Source organism: Lepidochelys kempii, chromosome 1, assembly GCF_965140285.1.
Source record: "Lepidochelys kempii isolate rLepKem1 chromosome 1, rLepKem1.hap1, whole genome shotgun sequence".
Taxonomy (NCBI): Eukaryota; Metazoa; Chordata; order Testudines; family Cheloniidae; genus Lepidochelys; species Lepidochelys kempii.
The window spans coordinates 9,678,206-9,700,132 of record NC_136380.1 but is presented as its reverse complement, the minus strand read 5'-3'; the positions used below and the strand labels follow the sequence as shown (position 1 = coordinate 9,700,132).

The window sequence follows — 21,927 nt, the reverse complement described above, 5'->3', positions numbered from 1 at the left end:
CGATGAAGTGAGCTGTAGCTCACGAAAGCTCATGCTCAAATAAATTGGTTAGTCTCTAAGGTGCCACAAGTACTCCTTTTCTTTTTGCAAATACAGGCTAACACGGCTGTTACTCTGAAACCTGTCAAGGGGTAATGAGCCATTTACCAAGCATTTGCCAACCCTTAGGTATATACTGTCAGTTTCTGAATTTACTGACAAAAACAGTTGTGCATTACTGTAATATTTACTCAGAACACGTTAGTCTACAGGACTTTAATGAAATATTTTTAAATCAAATTTTAAACTAGTGTGTTGCTGAAGATTATAAAATCGGATATCTAAAAAATCCTTGCATAGATTTTTAGATGCACACTCTGAGTATTCATCTTTAGCCTTAAATGCTTGGATCTTCAGACATATAATTTTTTAAATAAATTCTTCAAAAGACCACCCTAATCTAAAATTCACATGTGAGCCCGAGCTGCCATCCGGCATAGGGGCACCAGTTTAATAATACTGTATAGGACCCCATAAATCTTAAGGATGGCCCTGTTCTACTGTATGTATGGTCTGTGATTTTAGGTTTTGTTTTAATTTGTCTTTTTGCGCTCTTCCTTCCCCTCTCCGGAGCCTTTTCCTCCCCATTCCCAGGAAGCCAGGCCAGTGGCAAGCATCTGGCAAAGCAATCCAAAATCTGTGGAAGAAGTGTCTGAGACATTTCAGCCATAGACTCCGCCTGCTCGTGGGTTTCTGCGCAAGGAATAGGGATGGGATGTAACAGAGCAGGGTTCCCAAAGTGGGGTCTGCCGTGAGTTATGCAGGGGACTACCCCAGACGAGTGGGACCAGAAGGCAACATTCCAGCACTTTTGCCGGCTGGAGGACGCCATTTTAGGGGTGTTCTGGTAGTACCAGGTTTCAGAGCAGCAGCCGTGTTAGTCTGTATTCGCAAAAAGAAAAGGAGGCCTTGTGGCACCTTAGAGACGAACCCATTTATTTGAGCGTGAGCTTTCATGAGCTACAGCTCACTTCATCGGATGAGTACTTGCCCATTCAGGACTCTCCCTTTTAGTGTGAAACTATGGGTGACGTGATAACTTGTAACAATTGCAGGCGGCTAACTTTTGGTTCCTTTGTGAGACTTACTTTAATACAAAAATACTTTTCAATAATAAGCTAACCTAACTAATAGAATCATAGAATCATAGAATATCAGGGTTGGAAGGGACCCCAGAAGGTCATCTAGTCCAACCCCCGTCATCTAGTCCAACCCCCAAATAGAACAACAACAACATGAAACTTCGGTATAAAAAAAACGGAAGGGGTCCAGGAAATTCAGTCAAACGCCAAAGGGGTCCTTGGAAGAAAAAAGTTTGGGAACCACGGCAACAGAGCAAAGGAGCCAAACATTCCATCGCCTTCGTTTGGGAGGCTACAGACATAAAAATCATTCTGAACACAGCCAGCTGGCCCCGAATCTTCGTTTTATCTCCTGGAATGTAAAGAGCCTCAATGCGCCGGTGAAAAGAAAAAAGGCAAGCAAAGGCAGTCGTGGTTCTTTTGTAGGAGACAGTGAAAGCTTTCGTAGGTTTTTTTACTAAGTTATCTCTCTCCTGTGACTGCTGGGGATTTACGTGAGGTGCTTGATCCTTTTGTGGACAAATTTAGCTCAGGACCGTAAACCAACCAAACTGGAATGGCTCTGGAGTCGCACTTTAAAGATCTGGGATTATGTGATATCTGACATCTTATACATCCAATGGGTAGGGACTATTCCTACTTTTCTCTGGTACATAGGTCCTATTCCCACGTAGATTTCTTTTTGCTGTCCGGGGGCTTGGTTAATTCTGCAACTCACTCCTCAATTAATGCAATGGCTATCTCTGATCATGCCCCTGTTACTCTTCAAACAGCAACAGATCCAGGTGAGAATCAGCCCTGTAGACAGAGATTTAATTCTTCCCTTTAGAGCTGAATTTACCCCACTCAGGCGGGACTTCTCGGAAAAAGCCGGCAAGCTGCTGGCATACTCAGAGCCGGGGCTAGACCTAAGCAGACTAAGCAATTGCTTAGGTTCCTGAGCAGCTCAAGGAGACCTCTATTAATTATTGGTATGTGTTGTGTGCTGGGACCCCCAAATATTCCTGCCTAGGGTCCCTCATGGGCTAGCACCACCCAGTGCTGGGTTTACAATGGTGCCAGAAGCTCCAGGGACCGGGCCCATGCTCAGAAGGGGCCCCGGCCTGCTCTGCTTGCACTGTTCCCTGACACCCCACCAGCCCCACCCCACCCACCCACCACTTGCTCCTCTTGGCCTGCCCACCAGCCAGCCGAGGGCTCCTCTCCACCCCCTAGCCCCATGCGCCGGCTTCTTGCCAGCAAGTTAAAGAAGTACGGATTGGATGAATGGACTATAAGGTGGATAGAAAGCTGGCTAGATCATCGGGCTTAAGGGGTACTGTGGAAGTATAGCATTGTATAAGGGGACATGCTGGATACATTGTATATGAGAGGGCATGCCAAAACATGTTACAAAGTATCTGAGGGAGCACACGTGGGGACAGTTAGCTTTTGAATGGAGAAGCAATTAAGATAGAGCCAGCACGTCTAAGAAGCAGGCATCAGAATGGAAGGTGTGAAGGGCAATTAGTTAAGTTAACTGGAAGCTGTTAAAGGTTGTTAAGGGATTGTTAAGGGTGGCAGGTAATTGAAGATACGTGACTGGTCTCAGGGATCTCGAAGGGCGGTGACTAAAATCTTTTTCTTCTTTTGTCTGTAACTTCTCTGTAACTTGTTCTCCAAAAAACTGTATAAATTAAGAGACACCAGCCCCACGCGGGGGGCTCACTTCTAAATGTATTAGCAGAGCAGCTTTGCTAATAAAACAGAGTGGTCTGATAAATTGTGAGTCTGAGTCAAACTTTGACAGAACCGATCAACGGCTCGATGTCTAGTTGGCAGCCGCTATCAAGCGGAGTGCCCCAGGGGTCGGTCCTGGGCAGTGTTCCCGCTAATTTTTCCCACCCATGTGCAAAATTAATTTTGTTATGTGCACCAATATGAAGGGGATATGCGAGAGTTGGGGTGCAGGGGTATGAGGGCTCTGGCTGGGGGTGCAGGCTCTGGGGTGGGGCTGGGGATGAGGGGTTTGGGGTGTGGGAGGGACTCCGGAGCTACAGCGGGGAGAGAGGATGCACTGCAGCCCTCTCCCTGCAGCAACACCTGGGCTGTGAGGGAGAGACGCCTCTCCCTGCTGCAGCAGCTCCAGGGTTGGGGCTGCAGGATAGACGCCCCTTCCCTGGCCCCAGCAGATCCGGGCCGGGGCTGGGTTCGGGCCAGGGAAGGGGCGCCCCAGCTGTGCCTGGGCCTGGGCCGCACCGTCCAGGCTGGGACTGGGGCTGGCCCCCGCCACTGGCCGCATCTGGCGCCAGGCCGGTCCACACTGCTCCAGCTGCACCTGGGGCCGGGCCAGGCCCCTCCGGCTGCACCTGGGGCTGCACTGGGCTGGGCTGGGACGGGCCGCTCTGTCTGTGCTCGGGACTGGGCCAGGCCACTCCTGGGTCTGCGCCGCCCCGAGCCGCACCTAGGTCCGGGCCAGGCTGCACCTGGGTCCGGGCCACTCCTGGTTCCGGGCCACGGTTGGGGCCGGGCAGCCCCAGCAGGGCCGGGTGCCCTGGCCATGGCAGGTTGCGACCGGGGGGGGGGGGGGGCGCCCTGCCCACAGAAGGTTGGGGGCCTGGCTAGGTTGGGGCTGGGGGAGGGGCGCCCCTCCACCGGCCAGGCCCCAGCCACAGCAGGTCCCCGGGCAGGTTCCCTGAGCACCTGCACGGTGCTAAATAGGCTGCTGCATTGCCATGCAGCTTACAGGGAACTTAGGTCCTGGGGCCAGTTTTGTTCAACATCTTCATTAATGATCTGGAGGGTGGTGTGGACTGCACCCTCGCAAGTTCACAGATGACACTAAGTTGTGGGGAGAGATAGATACGCTGGAGGGCAGGGATAGGATACAGAGGGACCTAGACAAATTGGAGGATTGGGCCAAAAGAAATCTGATGAGGCTCATCAAGGACGAGTGCAGAGTCCTGCACTTAGGAAGGAAGAATCCCATGCACTGCAGCAGGCTGGGGCCTGACTGGCGAAGCAGTGGTTCTGCAGAAAAGGACCTGGGGATTACAGTGGACAAGAAGCTGGATATGAGTCAGCAGTGTGCCCTTGTGGCCAAGGCCAAAGGCATATTGGGCTACATTAGTAGGAGCATTGCCAGCAGATGGAGGGAAGTGATTATTCCCCTCTATTCAGCACTGGTGAAGCCACATCTGGAGTATTATGTCCATTTTGGTCCCCCCACTACAGACGGGATGTGGACAAATTGGAGAGAGTCCAGTGGAGGGCAATGAAAATTATCAGGGGCTGAGGCACATGACTTACGAGGAGAGGCTGAGGGAACTGGGCTTATTTAGTCTGCAGAAGAGAAGAGTGAGGGGGGATTTGATAGCAGCCTTCAACTAACTGAAGCGGGGTTCCAGAGAGGATGGAGCTCAGCTGTTCTCAGTGGTGGCAGATGACAGAACAAGGAGCGATGGTCTCAAGTTGCAGTGGGGGAGGTCTAGTCTGGATATTAGGAAACACTATTTCACCAGGAGGGTTGTGACGCACTGGAATGGGTTCCCTAGGGAGGTGGTGGAATCTCCATCCATAGAGGTTTTTAAGGCCTGGCTTGACAAAGCCCTGGCTGGGATGATCTAGTTGGGTCTGGTCCTGCTTTAAGAAGGGGGTTGGACTAGATGACCTCCTGAGGTCTCTTCAAACCCTAATCTTCTACGTTTCTCTCTGCTCCCTGGCCAGACCCCAGTGCACCTCCGGCTCTGGGCAGTCTCGGCTTCCCACCCCTGTGCAGCCTCACCTGTCTCCCTGGTGCTGAGCAGCCTGGGACGGGTGCAGAAGCCTGGCCAGTCTCAGCCAGTTGATGGGGGGCAGTGTGGGGGGCTTGGCTGGGCCCCTCCAGGCAAGTGGGTCCTGAGGGAGGCTGGCTGGGGCAGGCCCTGGCCTGGCTGATCCTGCCACTCCTGGAGTGATTCCCCACCCCGGGACCAGCCCTGGCTGCACTGGCAGCTCAGCCCGGCAGACACAGTCGCCTCCCAGCAGGGCCGATGAGTGCAGCCAGGAGGCAGGGCCTGGGGGAGTGGGTCTCTGGGGTATCTAGGGGGCTGCTGGGCTGTGAGAGGCTGGGGAAAATCTGTGTGTTGGGGCACTAAGGAGTGGGGGGTTCTGTGTGGGGTGCTGGGCAGTTGTGGTGGGGCTGTGGACAGGGGGGCACTGGATGGGGTGATGGTGTGCAGGGCACTGTGCCTTTGTAGCAGGGTGTGGAGGGCGGCGCTGGGCATAGCGGGTCCGAGGGGGGTCTGGCCATAGGGAATCGGAGGGCGGGGGGGTGTTCTGGTGTTGGGAGGGGATGTGTGGTGCGGCACGGTCCGCGCCGCGAGGGGAAGGGGCAGGCTGGCAGCACAGGGCCGGGCAGGCCACTGTGCATCTGGCAACTGCCGGTTTGTAAATAGTGCCCTTGCACTGGGCTGGGCAGAGCGGGGCCACGCCATACCCGTGCCTGCCCCCTCGCTCCAGGGACTGACCCCCCCTGCACCATGCTCCATTGGCCCCATGGGGGCTCACAAATATGTTTGGCACTGGGCCCACAGAAGGTTAATCCGGCCCTGGCTCCACCACCGGGCATACTGCTCATGTACAAGAGACCTCTCCACGTAGAATCATGGCCATCCGTGACCATGGTGGTAACTTATGTACTTCACCTAAAGATAACAATCAAGTCCTTTAATTTCCATAAAGATCTGTACAAATTGGACACAAACCCCTCCGCAGATGCTTTGGATCAATTCTTCCGAAATACTACATGACTGCAAATTTCTGTAGCCCATTATGGAAACCTTGACGCATGCCATGGAGGATGAGTTAATTGAGGTGACTATGAATATGAAAGTGGGGACAGCCCCTAGGCCAGATGGTTTCCCTGCTAAATTCTTTTGGCGCCTCCTTGACCTCTTATCTGACAAAATGCTTAAACTGATTAATGAGTCACTTCTAGAAGGCACCTTTTCCCCCTATGCTGAGGGAAGCCCTAACCTCAGTTATTCCTCAACCAGGAAGAGATGCCACATTATGTTCCAGTTAGAGGCCAGTTTCACTTATTAATAGTGACATCAAAACATTGGCAAAAGTTATCACGACGAGACTGGGAAAGGTCTGGGGTTCTGCCATACACCCAAATCAAGTTGGGTTTGTCAGAGGCCAGTATGGCTCTGATAACCTTCGACAACTCGTTGATATGACAGCAGTGAAATATGATGACCCCAAACCACAAGTCGTATTAGCCTGACATGCAGAAAAGGCTTTTGCCAGAGTGGACTGAAGGTATGTGTTTTAGACCCTACAAAAATTTGGATTTGGACCCACATTTAGTTCCTGGATCCAACTGTTATATTCTCACTCAACCTCCCAGACCGCAGCCAATAGCTGTATGAGCTCATCCAGATATTTGAGGCATACAACTTGGTTCCATGGAGTATAAACTGATGTTATATGCAGACAATACCCTTTTATATATATCCAAATGAGAAACCTCTATTCCAGCCCTCCTATCACTAATCCAAAAATTTGGAGCAATAACTAGTTACAAAATCAACTGTGAAAAATCGTAACTATGGGAAATCTCTTGGTTGTCATGGAGTGAGGCTTTTTCCTCAATGGAATTTCTATAGCCAAAATGATACAATTAAAAGTATCTGGGTGTAAAAGTACAAAGACACATTAACAAACCAGTGAAGATAAATTTAGATCCTGGGCTCTCTGCAATAACTAATGATACAAATAGGTGACACCTTCTCTCCCTGTGGGAAAGGGTTAAGACAATACAAATGAATATTGTAAAGCAGCCTACTGGTATATATCCCTCCATCTTATTTCAGAAAATTTAGCCACATTATTAGAGCCTTTCTGTGGGGCCGTGGTCAACACCCATGACCCATTGGTCCTGGCATGATAACACCCTCATGCCCACCTGGGTGGAAATGAAAGGGTATTAAGGACCTGGGGATTACAGTGGATAAGAAGCTGGATATGAGTCAGCAGCGTGCCCTTGTTGCCAGAAGGCTAATGGCATATTGGGCAGCATTAGTAGGAGCATTGATAGCAGATTGAGGGAAGTGATTGTTCCCCTCTAATCGACACTGGTGAGGCCACATCTGGAGTACTGTGTCAAGTCCCCCCCGTCCCCCCTCCCACTACAGAAAGGATGTGGACAAATTGGAGAGAGTCCAGCGAAAAGCAACGAAAATTATTTACGGGCTGGGACACATGACTTATGAGGAGAGACTGAGGGAACTAGGATTGTTTAGTTTGCACAAGAGAAGAGTGAGGTGGGATCTGATAGCAGCCTTCAACTACCTGAAGGGGGGTTCCAAAGAGGATGGACCTCGGCTGTTCTCAGTGGTGGCAGATGACAGAACAAGGAGCAGTGGTCTCAAGTTGCAGTGAGGGAGGTTTAGGTTGGATATTAGGAAAAACTTTTTCACTAGGAGGGTGGTGAAGCACTGGAATGAGTTCCCGAGGGAGGTGGTGGAATCTCAATCCTTAGAGGTTTTTCAGGCCTGGCTTGACAAAGCCCTGGCTGGGATGATTTGGTCAGGGTTAGTCCTGCTTTGAGCAGGGGGTTGGATGAGATGATCTCCTGACGTCCCTTCCAACCCTAATCTTCTGCGATTCTAATGCATCCAATTCCCCCCATAGTCAGGGATGAGGGCTTTGTCTCTTTTCTAACACAAAAGCAGCAATATGACCCGCCACCCTCCGCGGAGCAGCAACACTTACAATTAAAACACTTGCTAACATATCAGTTTGGTCCAGCTGCCCTAGGACACTCTACTAGTCTGGTGTGCTTTGTGAAAGCGAGTTATCCCAGCCCTTAACGAACCCCAACAGCAGCGCACAACCCCGGCTATGCCGGCTTCCGCCGAAGATTCTTTGGACTGTGCAGATGGGGGGCCTTGTCCTCTGATGGTTGCTGGTGCTGTAATAAAGAAAAAGGAACCCTGATGCACGTGCTATGCGATTCTCCAACAGCTGTGGAAAGTGGTGGACGGACACGAGTGAAAATAGTGCTTGGCTTCAGCGGGAAAGTATTTCCTACCTTACATACCTACAACGCTGGGTTTTACTACAGTACAAGGGCTTTGGCGCTTGAGGGCTGCGCCGATTACCAAGCGCACAATTGTACAAAAAGGGAGGAGTAGGCTAATGCCCAGACCAGAGCAGAGGGAGTCAGAGCGGTTTGAGTTAGCAGCAAAGGAAAAAAAAATCGCCCTTTGAGGTAGAGAGCACGGATATGAATCTGAAGAAACGTGGGCCCCGTTTCTTCATACGTTTGGAGAAAGAATGCTGAGACAGCTCAAATGATGCCAGACTTCCATTCCACCGGATCTCGATTTCACCCCTTCTTCCTGCCCCCCTCCACCGGTCCCCTCCTTTCCTTTTTTGACTCTGTGTGTATATCTTTATTTTTTTATGGTTATCCCCACCCTAAGTTGTTAAATCTGTGCAAGTGTCTGATTTTGCATTGTCTGGGCATGCAGCTTTGACAAGACATCAAGTTGCATAATTTTAATGGCTATCCTGTGACTTGCAGTATTTGGTCCCATATACAAGCTGTAGGTCATTTCCCTTTTTGTATAGTCTAATGTTGGTTTCTTTATGAAAATTAATAAAAATTAAAATCACCAAAAAAAAAAATTCACCTATTGAAAAATCAAACCAAACCACTGGGCTCAGCGGCCAACTCCAAGGGGCAGGGGAATAATTACCCATACTGGGCAGGCCCTGCCCCAAGGTTTGAAAAGGTTAATGTTAACTGCTCAGTGCCTCAGTTTCCCCACCTGTAAAATCAGGACCGCACAGATTAGACGGGGGATCCTCTGAAGATTAACTCTTTAGTGTCTGTAAACCGTTAGGTGGGCAAAGTGTTTTTGTCCTTTAACGGCTATTACACAGTAGAGCATGTCCCAGTGTCTCTCACATGCTGCTATGCAGTACACAGGAGTGGGGCTTGGCATATATAGGGAGATCACTATGTGGCCACAAAACCCTCCATGGTTTACAAAATGCATTCCTCCCCCAGATTAGGCAACCCAGATTAAAGTGTTTGGCAAAAGACTATCATAAAAATCTCACAGCCTCAGACAGACAGGAAAGGGAGTCTGCAGCAGAGTGAGAGGCATGAAAGTGACCCAAAGGGACCAGTCAAAATTACTGTCACACAGACACCCTCCCTTTTGATCGGGAGACAATGCACTGGCTAAATGAATGATCTGGGTCACTGAGAAATAGTACTTCACGTTTCCCTCAGCAAAAGGCACTGCAGGCCCAGCGTGGTCACAGTAGAACCATAGGCCCGGCCCTGGCCCCACCTCTGCCCCTAACTCACGCTGGGACCTTAGGCACACTTCACGTGGCTTCTCAGTGACTCACTTTCCTCATCTGGATACAGAGAACAAAATCATCCACCTTGCAGGCTTGGAGGTTTATTAACCGTTTAGTCCCTGACCCTTCAGTGATGCAGGATCAGAACTGTCTATTATTCATATCCTTTGTTTATCCACAACAGTGTGACTTTCTGTTTGCTGCGACACAATGTCTTTGAGCGTGTCTGCACAACCATTAATCCGCGGCTAGCTGGGGTGTGAATCTACCCTGCACTAGCCTGCCACGGACTGACTGTCCATGTGGCTCTTGCTGGTGCACATTAGCAGTTCATTGACGTGCTTTGATTAGCCGTTTCCAAGAGGACTAGCTGAAAGTGCACTAACAGTTTGCTGCAAACTAAAAGTTTGTGCAGTCAGGCCCTTCCTGGGGTCTCACGGCTGTCACATCTCCACCAGTCCAGATTAGATTCGATCAGTTTACATGCATAAAGATGGGGGTTTTTCTGACTGCCATTTTATGCAAATTACAACCGAGATCTGAAAGTCAAGCGGAGTTCCTTGTGGTTCACACATCACCATCACCAACCATAGTTCTGGGATAGATTCACTCCCATGCCCCGTGCCCTATATACCTCTCTGGCAGAGAAGAGGGGCCAGAACTGGGCCCAAAGGTCCAGAGGGGAATTTCCCCAGCACAGGTACAGTGTGGGGCTGCCCTTAAAGGCTCTACCATGTCCCCTTCACACAGGGCCTGTCAGGGTGGGAGGGGAAACGTCGGAGAAGCTCCATAGTACATGGCCCTACAGAGGTTCCGGGCTGCTCTTGAGCACAGAGCAGCCTACAGGCAACTCTATATGAGGTGGCTATAAATTAGAGCACCCCTGGGACTGCTCTAATTTATGCCAGGGACTGTACAGGCCCTCAGAGAAGCCCATAATCTTGAGTGTTCAAAGCTGGTTTACAGCCACTTTAGCCCTCCCCGCCAGGGCCGGTGCAACCACTAGGCGAACTAGGTGGTCGCCTAGGGCGCCAAGTGGTTGGGGATGGCGGTGGAGCGGAGGTGAGCTGGGGCAGGGGGGCACAAGGAGGGCCGCCTGCAGCAAGTAACGCGCACAGGGGAACCGCTCCCCGCCCCAGCTCACCTCTGCTCCATCTCCTCCTCTGAGCAGCGCCCCGCTCTGCTTCTCTCCCTCCCAGGCTTGCGCGCCAAACAGCTGATTGGCAGAAGCGGCAGGACGCTCGGGGAGGAGGCGGAGCAGAGGTGAGCTGGGGCGGGGAGCTGCTGCACGCGGCTCCCCGGTCCGAGGGGAGGGGGCGGCAGGGAGTTGCCGCGGGGGGGGGGAACGGCGCGGCGCAAGGTGGAAGTTCCGCCTAGGACGTGAAACCTCCTTGCACCGGCCCTAATCCCCGCGCTGCTGGAGGCCCAGCACAGCATCTTAACTGCCGCCCCCAGTTACATCTGTGTAACTCCACTGCCCGCAGCACTCACTCCCGTTAACCCTGCAGAGCTGAAAGAGCTAGTGGACAGCAGGCTGGATTCCACCCTGCCACTGCAGTTGCACCAGGGAGTGGGGAATCGGGCCCACTCTAAGTTGGTGTACCATGCCCCTTAGCACAGGTTTCACCAGCTCCCACTCCTCTTGGAATCTGGCCCGGGGATCACAGCTCTGCTCCACCTCCAGTAGGAGACCAGCGCCGTTCAAGTACAGTTGTTACCAGACTCTGGAATATGAACGAGAGGCTGCGCGGCAGCTCTCCAGCACCACTTCCTGCAAGCCATTGCCCTCTGATCCCACGGAGGGTTACCAAAAGAAACTGCACCATCTGCTCAAGAAACTCCCTGAAAAAGCACAAGAACAAATCCGCACAGACACACCCCTGGAACCCCGACCTGGAGTATTCTATCTGCTACCCAAGATCCATAAACCTGGAAATCCTGGGCACCCCATCATCTCAGGCATTGGCACCCTGACAGCAGGATTGTCTGGCTATGTAGACTCCCTCCTCAGGCCCTACGCTACCAGCACTCCCAGCTACCTTCGAGACACCACTGACTTCCTGAGGAAACTACAATCCATCGGTGATCTTCCTGATAACACCATCCTGGCCACTATGGATGTAGAAGCCCTCTACACCAACATTCCACACAAAGATGGACTACAAGCCGTCAAGAATACTATCCCCGATAATGTCACGGCTAACCTGGTGGCTGAACTTTGTCCTCACCCATAACTATTTCACATTTGGGGACAAAGTTTACCTTCAAATCAGCGGCACTGCTATGGGTACCCGCATGGCCCCACAGTATGCCAACATTTTTATGGCTGATTTAGAACAACGCTTCCTCAGCTCTCGTCCCCTAACGCCCCTACTCTACTTGCGCTATATTGATGACATTTTCATCATCTGGACCCATGGAAAAGAAGCCCTTGAGGAATTCCACCATGATTTCAACAATTTCCATCCCACCATCAATCTCAGCCTGGACCAGTCCACACAAGGAGATTCACTTCCTGGACACTACGGTGCTAATAAGCGATGGTCACATAAACACCACCCTATACCGGAAACCTACTGACCGCTATTCCTACCTACATGCCTCCACACCACACGATCCATTGTCTACAGCCAAGCTCTGCGATACAACCGCATTTGCTCCAACCCCTCAGACAAAGACAAACACCTACAAGATCTCTATCAAGCATTCTTACAACTACAATACCCACCTGCTGAAGTGAAGAAACAGATTGATAGAGCCAGAGGACTACCCAGAAGTCACCTACTACAGGACAGGCCCAACAAAGAAAATAGCAGAATGCCACTAGCCGTCACCTTCAGCCCCCAACTAAAACCTCTCCAACGCATCATCAAGGATCTACACCCTATCCTGAAGGACGACTCATCACCCTCACAGATCTTGGGAGACAGGCCAGTCCTTGCCTACAGACAGTCCCCCAACCTGAAGCAAATACTCACCGGCAACCACACACCACACAAAGAACCACTAACCCAGGAGCCTATCCTTGCAACAAAGCCCTTTGCCAACTGTGTCCACATATCTATTCAGGGGACACCATCCCAGGGCCTAATCACATCAGCCACACTATCAGAGGCTTGTTCACCTGCACATCTACCAATGTGATATATGCCCTCATGTGCCAGCAATGCCCCTCTGCCATGTACATTGGTCAAACTGGACAGTCTCTACGTAAAAGAATAAATGGACACAAATCAGATGTCAAGAATTATAACATTCAAAAACCAGTCGGAGAACACTTCAATCTCTCTGGTCACTCGATTACAGACCTAAACGTGGCAATTCTTCAATAAAAATATTCAAAAAAAGATTCCAATGAGAGACTGCTGAATTGGAATTAATTTGCAAACTGGATACAATTAACTTAGGCTCGAATAGAGACTGGGAGTGAATGGGTCATTACACAAAGTAAAACTATTTCCCCATGTTTATCCCTCCCCCCCCCCGTTCTTGTCAACTGCTGGAAATGGCCCACCTTAATTATCACTACAAAAGGTCCCCCCCTCCCAGCTCTCCTACTGGTAGTAACTCACCTTAAGTGCTCACGCTCCTTACAGTGTGTATGGGTAACACCCATTGTTTCATGTTCTCTGTGTATATAAATCTCCCCACTGTATTTTCCACTGAATGCATCCGACAAAGTGGGCTGTAGCTCACGAAAGCTCATGCTCAAATAAATGGGTTAGTCTCTAAGGTGCCACAAGTCCTCCTGTTCTTTTTGCGAATACAGACTAACACGGCTGCTACTCTGAGACTCTGGAGAGGTTCCTGAAGGCAGGTTTCACCCCTGCTGCTGCAGTGTATTTTCCCACAGGACTTTGAACAGTGCAATTTCAAGCTACACTGCACGACATTGTCACAGCTTTTAATCCCATGCTCTGGGGCAAATTCAGAGGCAAGTTTCAGAAGCTCTAGACGGAGCTCAAATTAGCTCAACATACACCTTTAGCCAACCCCATCAACACAGGTGTGGCACCGGCTTAACCTCCTATAAATACCTAGGACTACCAAGGGTCCATTTACCCTGCAACTGGGAGCTGGCACATTAAAAGGAGCAGGGAAGACAGGGGTAGCATGGGTGGTGCCTAGGGCTAGCCACCCGAATACATACCCGGAGGCTCCAGGCGGGTTTGTACTTGGGCAGTGAGCCGGAGCTGCCGCCCACGGCTACTCCCAGCTACGCTGCTATTTTTAGCATGCTAGCCCCAGCAGAGCTAGTGCATGTCTGCCTACCCAACTCGCTGCAGCGTACAAGTACCCGAAGACTGATACCCACATACCACTGCGTAGCTTACACAACCCTCCTGACACGTCACTGCTAATTCAGGCCTGTGTCTGTAATTATTTAATCAACAAGCACTCCCCCGTAGGAAGGTGCAAGGCGCTGACAGCCAAATTTCTAGGATATGGTGAGGAAGACACAGGCACGTTTAACAGCTGCTTTCACCTCACCCCGCTGCATCTGATAAGCACCCACGTGGCTGAAGTTCGCTCATGCAAATCAGAGCGATATGAGAATTACCAACAATGCAAAGGGTAGTTCTGCCCTGGAGTACAAGGCGGTGTGTCAGGGGACTGGCATGTTACAATGACAAATAGCTGAATGCATGGGAATAGGAGAGGCCTTCCAGTCTTATTGTCGGGGGAACCTGCATGTGCGCTGTGGGTAGAAGCAGGCTGGGTGAGATGCATCTGCAGAGCTGCACATGGGGGAACTGGGACTGCAGCAGGGCAGGAGAGCAGTGCATTGGCAAAGCAGGAGCGGAGGAGGACTGGAGTAGCAGGGGGTGTGGCAGGTCACAACTGAGGTGCATTTGCAGAGCTGGTTTGGTGTTCAGATGGCAATGCAAAGAAAGGGGACAGACAGACATGAACGGGAAGGGGAGATGGAAGGTGGCTATGCAACCTGCCATATAGATTGCAACTCTAGTGCTATTGATTTCACGGCCAGTCTAGCTCAAGTCACCACAGACCCCTCAGAACCGCCTGGAATCATCCAGCCACAGATTAAATGGGAAGGAGCATCCATTACATATAAGCCTATGGCTCTGAGCACAGGCCAGGCAGCCTGCATCAGGGAAGGGTAAGAACCTGATCAAGCGATGCAGCAACTCCCCACGACAAACACGAGATAAAAGAAACAGGAACTGAAATGTGCTTAAGACAGCTCCTGGATAAACCACCAAAATGAAAGGAGAACACAGCATGACAGCCCACTTACTACTTCCAGCTCTGAATCAGGCAATGGCCAAGCAGAAAACAACCATAGTCCCCTGAAACAGGGTTAATTCTGCTCAGTCCATTCCATCCATAGATCTTAAAACACTTGGTGATGGTGGGGGAGTGTCATGATCCCCACTCTTTAGCCTCACAGCAACCCTGTGGGGTACACCAGCATTATCCCCATTTTACTGATGGGAAGACCGAGGCACAGGAGCGGGGAACTATTTCACCAAGATCACTCAGAAAGAGAACCCCGGTGTCCTGTCTTCCAGCTCCACGCTCTAGCCACTACCCCATGCTGTTTCCCTTTACAGGAGCATTCTCCATCTCTCCATTGTGTATCGAATCCTACCCAGTAACGAACATTTCCTGCCCGCCTCATGATTCTTTACTTCTCTGCCCCTCTGCTGCTATTTCTCTCGGCTGCTGAATTAGCTGAATCTACAGGGATCAGTTGGTCGGAAAGACGCTGAGCAATACATAAAAGTGAAATCATCCATCCACACATGCTGTTTTATTAAGGTTCCCTGTCAACGGCCTGTCTTATCAAGTTTCCCTCTCACAAACAAGGCAGCAATCTTCACTCCAGCCCCTACGCTCCTACCCAGTAACGAACATTTCCTGCCCGCCTCATGATTCTTTACTTCTCTGCCCCTCTGCTGCTATTTCTCTCGGCGGCTGAATTAGCTGAATCTACAGGGATCAGTTGGTCGGAAAGACGCTGAGCAATACATAAAAGTGGAATCATCCATCCACACATGCTGTTTTATTAAGGTTCCCTGTCAACGGCCTGTCTTATCAAGTTTCCCTCTCACAAACAAGGCAGCAATCTTCACTCCAGCCCCTACACTCTGCCAGGCAACCAAGATGAAGAAACACATGCTGCTGAGACACTCAATTCTTTCCCTTTTCCACCCCCAACAGGCTTTTTATAGAAGCAACAACAACAACAAAACCACAAGTAAATAATCCAGTACCTTATTTTTTTTTTTTAGCTGCGAGATCTGAATTCTGAAGCCCGGCGCTCCATTCCCCCTTCTCTAGCTTCCTCCACTGTCAGAGTTAGCTACGGGTGTGCTGCTTGCTGGGGAACTTCCTCAAATGCTGCTACAGCAACCGGGAACTTACCAGAAAAGAAAAAAACACACACACACACACACACACACACACACACGACATTAACAATTGTACTCTTATGAGAGCATGTTGCAATGACTTTCATTTAAATGCAGGCTGCCAGAGCCTTCAGCCATTCGTTTAAGATAATTAAGATGATCGGGGGGGGGGGGGGGGGGGGGGCAGAAAACCCGGCCACCTCCACAATCACAGCCCCAGGAGTGTGAACACCCAGCTCAGAGAGCAGAGATCACAGCCACTCCCACACGCTACCTGGGGCATCTGGGCTAACATGGCCTGGAGCACACACTGCTATTGACACTGCTTAGCAGTGCCCACAACCCCCTCCTGAGTCACACGGCTCACTCCTGCTCCACATGACCAGAGGCCAGTGACTCTGCCTGACCTGGGGACTCTCCTCCTTCCTCTTTAGCCCTGATGGCTCTTTTTGTCATTTCTTTACAAACATGCTTCACGTCTTAGCCAACCAACCAAAAAAGAATGGAGAGAAACGGAGACTGGGGTGTGTAATTTATAACAGGTGCCTTTGTGCGGGGCTCTTGGGCAGCCTAGAAAGGTCTACAATGCTGGCTCACTGGACGGGTGTCTTTTTGCATACCCCTAACCAACATGGTAGGCCAACAAAGCTTTGTAATGTAGATCTGGTGCTGGTCCAGTATGTTCTCAGACGCTTCAGAGAAAGGAGTAAGAACCCTGCAATAGAAGACTGGGATAATGTGCATCCCCAGGAGGTCTCACCTTGGCCTCTAACAGTTAGAGATTGGCTTAGATCCTGAAGCATGGAGTTTAATAACCCTGCTAAAATATTTGGCTGCCATTAATTATGATAACAGTGGATATGCTTGATATAAAGCCCTTAAAATGTCCAACCCCTTTCTGACTCTCACTGCACATTCAGCCTCAGCAGCACTGCGGTGGACACAGCTGTGTGAAAAGGCACTTCCTTTTGTATTTGTCACCTTTTAATGTCAGCAAATGTCCCCTGGCTCTTAGCAGCACTTCTGAATACTGCTTAAAGACAAGGAATTTCTTTCGTGAGCTTCATCAGATGCATTCCGATGAAGCGAGCTGTAGCTCACGAAAGCTGCTGCTCAAATAAATTGGTTAGTCGCTAAGGTGCCACAAGTACTCCTGTTCTTTTCGCGAATACAGACTAACATGGCTGCTACTCTGAAACCTGAATACTGCTTGTAACTACTAGCTGGGGTGAGTCATTTCCTCAGGATTTCTGGTGTTCTCCAAGAGGGAAATAATTCAAGAAACACCTTCGCTTTATTCTTGCAATGAACTTTAATTGCCATTCACAAAAAGATTCAAAATTCTGTGTTACGTTTGTGCTGGGGTTGGAAACTGACATCAGCCGTTAGTTTTTTTTCCCCCACACAATTATGCTTCTTTTAGAAACCAGCAAGATTTTACACACAAGCAGAGAACACTGGATACATTACAGGACAGACAGAACATTTGTCTCGTCCTAGATTGGGACAGCCATGACTCTAAAAACTAACAACAGTTAGTACAAATACGTCTGAACACAGCAACAGTGGAGACATTCATTAGCAGCGCTCAGTGCTGTGGGCAGATCTCCGTGAACCAAGTGCAAAGCAATTGATATTTAAATGTTGGTAATTTAGTCTTACCACAAAAGCTCCCCATGTCAGATCTAAGGCGGCTGACTGCAAATTAATTTAATGAGGCAACCCATATTTAGTGAATGTGCAGTTTAGGATATTATAAGTAATTTGTATCACAGCTCCAGATTTTCGGACCTTCAACCGTCACAGGTATGAGAATGCCAAGGCCTCGTCCGAGCAAGAGACGGCATGTGGAATCTGCTGAGCCACGATTGCACCACACTTAATGTGACTCCTCTCTGCGACAGGGGTGAAAACCCTTTAAAAATGGGCCCTCCCAGGCCAGCAAGAGAGCTGGCTTTCTGGGATCCAATTCCCAGAGCAAGCAGGCTGCGGCCGGCCGAAGCTGCAGCAGCAAGGGGCCCTGCATCCAGACAGTAGAAAAGGAACTCAGGGACGCAGAGACAGCAGTCCTGTGCCCAGAGCACTTAAAGGGACAGTAACCTGAACGTGTGTGGGGGGCAGCCAGAGACAGGGCATTAGCCTAGGGAAGAGGACAATGTTACCCGAGCTGGTGTTAGACTCAAAGGGAATCTCATCGGGGCAGACTCCATAACAGAGACTGACTGCTATATAGGGAGGTAGCAATGGCCAGACTGCATTAGACCCACGGCCCAACTATCCCGGCATCCCGCCTCTGACAGTGGCCAACACCAGGTACTCCACACGAAGAGTTAAAACCCCACCGCAGCCATTGTGGGATAATCTGCTCTCCCCTCCCCTCCCCCTGCTCTCATTATTAGAGATCAGGAGGAAAACTAATTAGAGACTGATTTAAACCCTGAAGCATAAGGTTCATCTCCCTGCCAACAGCTTTATTGTCACTAATTATGACAACCCTGGATATTCTTTATATCCATGCAAATGTCCCATTAGTCTTTGAACCTTGCCGAGTTCTCGAGGTCAATGACATCCAGTGGCAGTGAGTTCCACGGTCTGATTGTATGTCTCGTGTTGGGGGGGAAGGAGTATTTTGTTTGATCAGGTTTTGCATGTCCCTGTCACAGGGTGGCTGGCCCCAGTTAATGAAGTAGATTCAGCGATCCTGCACCAGAGCAGGTGCTCCCAAGTCAGCAGCACCGGAGGCTATAAAAGGCCAGGAAGAGACCCAGTGTGAAAGCCCTGGTGAGGACGAGTAAGGTGAAGTCAGAAGACTGGAGGCAGCCTCGAGGGACTGCAGACCCTTTCTGGAAAGAGGGAGGAATTAGCAGGAAAGCCAGTGGAGGGGCTAGCAAGCTGTCTTTCCTGAGCCAGAGAGAGCCAAGACCAGAAAAGACTGCAGAGGGTGGAAGGCTGAAGGCAGCAGAGGGAGATGCCTGCAGGCTCTCAGAGCTAAAACCAGAGGGCCAGAGGCGACGGGGAAGCACCTGGGGGCTACAAAGGAGCCCTATAGCAGCAGTTCTCAACCAGGGGTCTGGGGCCCTCTGGGGGGCTGCGAGCAGCACCAAAATAAGCCAGAGAGCAGGGCCAGCGTTAGACTCACTGGGGCCTAGGGCAGAAAGCCAAATCCTGAGCCTCACTGCTCAGGGCTGAAGCCAAAGCCTGAACTACTTAGCTTTGCGGGGAACCCTGTGGCGTGGGGCCCTGGGCAACTGCTCTGCTTGCTACCCCCTAACGCCGGCCCTGGCTCTTAAGCTATTGAAAACCAGTGGCTGTGGCATGGGTGGGCAGTGGAGTTTATATAGTGGGGGGGCCTCAGAAGGAAAAAGTTTGAGAACCTCTGCGCTAGACAGCTAGGTGCAGCAGGACTGAGAGACCAGCAGGACTGAGAGAGACCCATGGGCAGGAAGGCAGAGAGAGCCGGAGATATGAAGGGTGAGCTGAGGAGCAGCTTTTGGTTGGTTGGTTAAGTTTGGACAATAAACCTAAAGAGACTGTGGGCCTGGCAGCGAACCCGTCACAAGCTGGGGAGAAGCCCTGCCTTGTTACAGTTCCCTTGTTCTTGTGTTCTGTGGCGGGGAGACCAGACGTTCCTGATCCACCTTCTCTCGACCAGCCAGGGTTTTACATCCTTCCATCACGCTTCCTTGATCGGTCTCCTTTCCCCGGTAACAATCTCAGGCTCTTCAATCTCTCAGTCAGGACACCAGGAGGAGGACGTGGCCCAGATTCTCTAGCTAGGATGACTGAACAAGGCCAGTGGTTTGCCTGAGCAGCAAACCATCAGCCTCGGCCTCAGAGCCACCACTGTTGCCCATCCGAGCTCCCGCGGGGGCTGCCAGCCCCAGCGAGGAAACGAAGAGCGATGGTGCCAGGTCGGGGGGGCATCTCAGGGCTGTTGATGCTGCCAGAGAGGGAAGTCCAGGGATCAGAACAACCTGGTTCCCACTGAGCAGTAGTCCGTGCTTCGCCTTCTCGGGTTTTACTTCCATTTCCATAATGATGCCTTCCCATAAGCCCCGGATCAAAGGGGATGCGGTTGCAGGGCAGGCTCCAGCCGACAGCTTCTTGTAAACAAGTTCAGGAACCTTCCCTTTCTCCCCGGGCAGCCCCCTCCCTCCTCTCTGCACATGGCTGAATCCCTCTGTGTATCTGTGCACAGCGGCATGGGGAAGCATCCCGCCACCAGTATGCTGAGCTGCCCTCTGTGACACCTGGCCTGTCCCTCCTTGTCATCTTCCAGCAGACCCCTGACTCCCCTCGCTCCTGGCAAGCTCCCTGGCTTCTCTCCGCTTCCCTTTCCCTGCTCATCCATAGTCCCCGTTTCCTTTCTCTGCCCCCCCCATGAACTGACCTCAGGCAATATATTGCACGCCCCGCACTGGCTGAGACCAGAACTCAGCACCAGCCAAGGCTCAGCAGGCAGACTTCCATTGCTGCCATGGGCTCCCCAAGGAAAAGGCAGAGCCAAGGGAGGGGAAGAGCTGCCAGGACCCCTGTGGAGCAAGACCCCAGAAGTGGCCGTTTCAAAGGAGGGAATCAGAGGAACAAGGAGGGTCCTTGACAGGCTCGGCCCAATCTGTGAGGCTCAACGCACGGTGACGGGACGGCGACCATCTCGCACAAGAGCCCTGCAGAGGGGCGAAAATGCTCTGTTGACAGCGGCGAAACGAAGGCTGGAGAATCAACACTGCTCTCCGTCTTCACTTGGTGGTTTGAGGGGGCCTGGCCTGGGGGCCAGGTCAGAGAAGGGAGAGCACTCCGGTTACATCTGTTACCATCAGGCAAAGAGGCAGGAGACCAAACCTCAGAAGGAGACACTGAGCGGTGCCGTAGCCTGGCATGCACCAGGCTTTCCCACGCCCTGACATTCGGGCTCAGGGGTGGAGGCGCTGGGTAGGTTGCATCTCTGTGGAAGGCTGGGAGGAAATCTGGACTTCTGAGTGGTACTTTTGGCTTGATCAGAGAGAGTGGGGGTATGCAAACGCTCTGCTCACCTTCCCCCCTGCCTCCCACCAGAGGAGCAAGTCTCAATTAGCATGTTCTCCCTCCGTCTCCTGTTAATCACCCAACCTGCCACAGGCAGGTCTGCTATGGAGGAAGGCCCTAGCAAGCAGCAGCTGGAGTTTTCAGACCAACCTTGATGGTTTTCTCTTGCTCTTTCCTGGAGGGGGGGTTGGGGGAGGGTTGGCTGGCTCCCTCTCTCCAGAAGATTTTCAAGGGTCTCTAATTTCATTCCACATCAGAATGGAAACAAACATCAACACGCCCAATTTTTCATGAAACTCTGCTCTTGTTTTCAGGCCAGCCCTACTCCTCCTTGAAGAACAGCTTCTCCCTACCCCGCAGCTAGAGGCCATAGACTCTCACTGGCAGAGCTTCCAGCCCTCCCACACCCAGCCCCCTAAGTTTGAGAACCCAAAGGCTCAGCACTTCAGCGATTTCCTGCTAGGTCACCATGTATAACCTGGACTGCCCTCCTGATTCAGTCCTTCTGCAGGGCCCTACTCTCACCGATGGCTCATGTCTTCTCCTTCCCTTACTGCTTACTGTATTTTTCACTCCATGCATCTGATGAAGTGGGTTTTAGCCCACGAAAGCTTATGCCCAAATTTCTAAATAAATCTCTAATGTGCCACAAGGATTCCTCATTGTTTTTTGCTGATACAGACTAACACGGTTACCCCTCTGAAACCTTCCTTTCTGTAACTCTGGTGTCTTCATCTCCCAAACTCCACTTTCCTCTGGTGAGTTATCGGATCGTAATTATTTGCTCCAGCCTACATTGCCTGTCTGACCATTTCCTTCCTGTTAAGCATCTTGGTTCTCCTTTCACTGACTGGATGCTTCAAAACTTTGTTGACAGCTTCCCTCTTTCCCTTAGGTGTTTATAAACACCTCAGTCAAGAAGATAACTAGGGCAGAAAGCATTTTATAAACTTAAGCTATGGTGACGAGTACCATAGAAATCCCTATAAATTCGATATACAGGAGAATGGTTTCCTGCCCCTCCGCCCCCCACTGAAATGCAGCCATCACTGGGGTGGAAT

The 21,927-nt window shown here is 51.0% G+C and overlaps 1 protein-coding gene across 7 annotated transcripts in view; it reads right to left on the bottom strand.

Annotated features, from left to right (window-relative positions):
• Positions 1–21,927, bottom strand: part of ARAP1 (ArfGAP with RhoGAP domain, ankyrin repeat and PH domain 1) — a 226,271-nt gene that overhangs the window by 172,303 nt on the left and 32,041 nt on the right. Inside the window, exon 1 of one of the 7 annotated variants that reach the window (XR_012157522.2) lies at positions 15,704–15,852. The exons of the other annotated variants lie outside the window; for them this stretch is intronic. The gene's annotated coding sequence lies outside the window, so the exon portion shown is untranslated. Of the gene's footprint in view, positions 1–15,703; positions 15,853–21,927 lie in introns of those variants that run through there. 7 annotated transcript variants of the gene reach the window in all.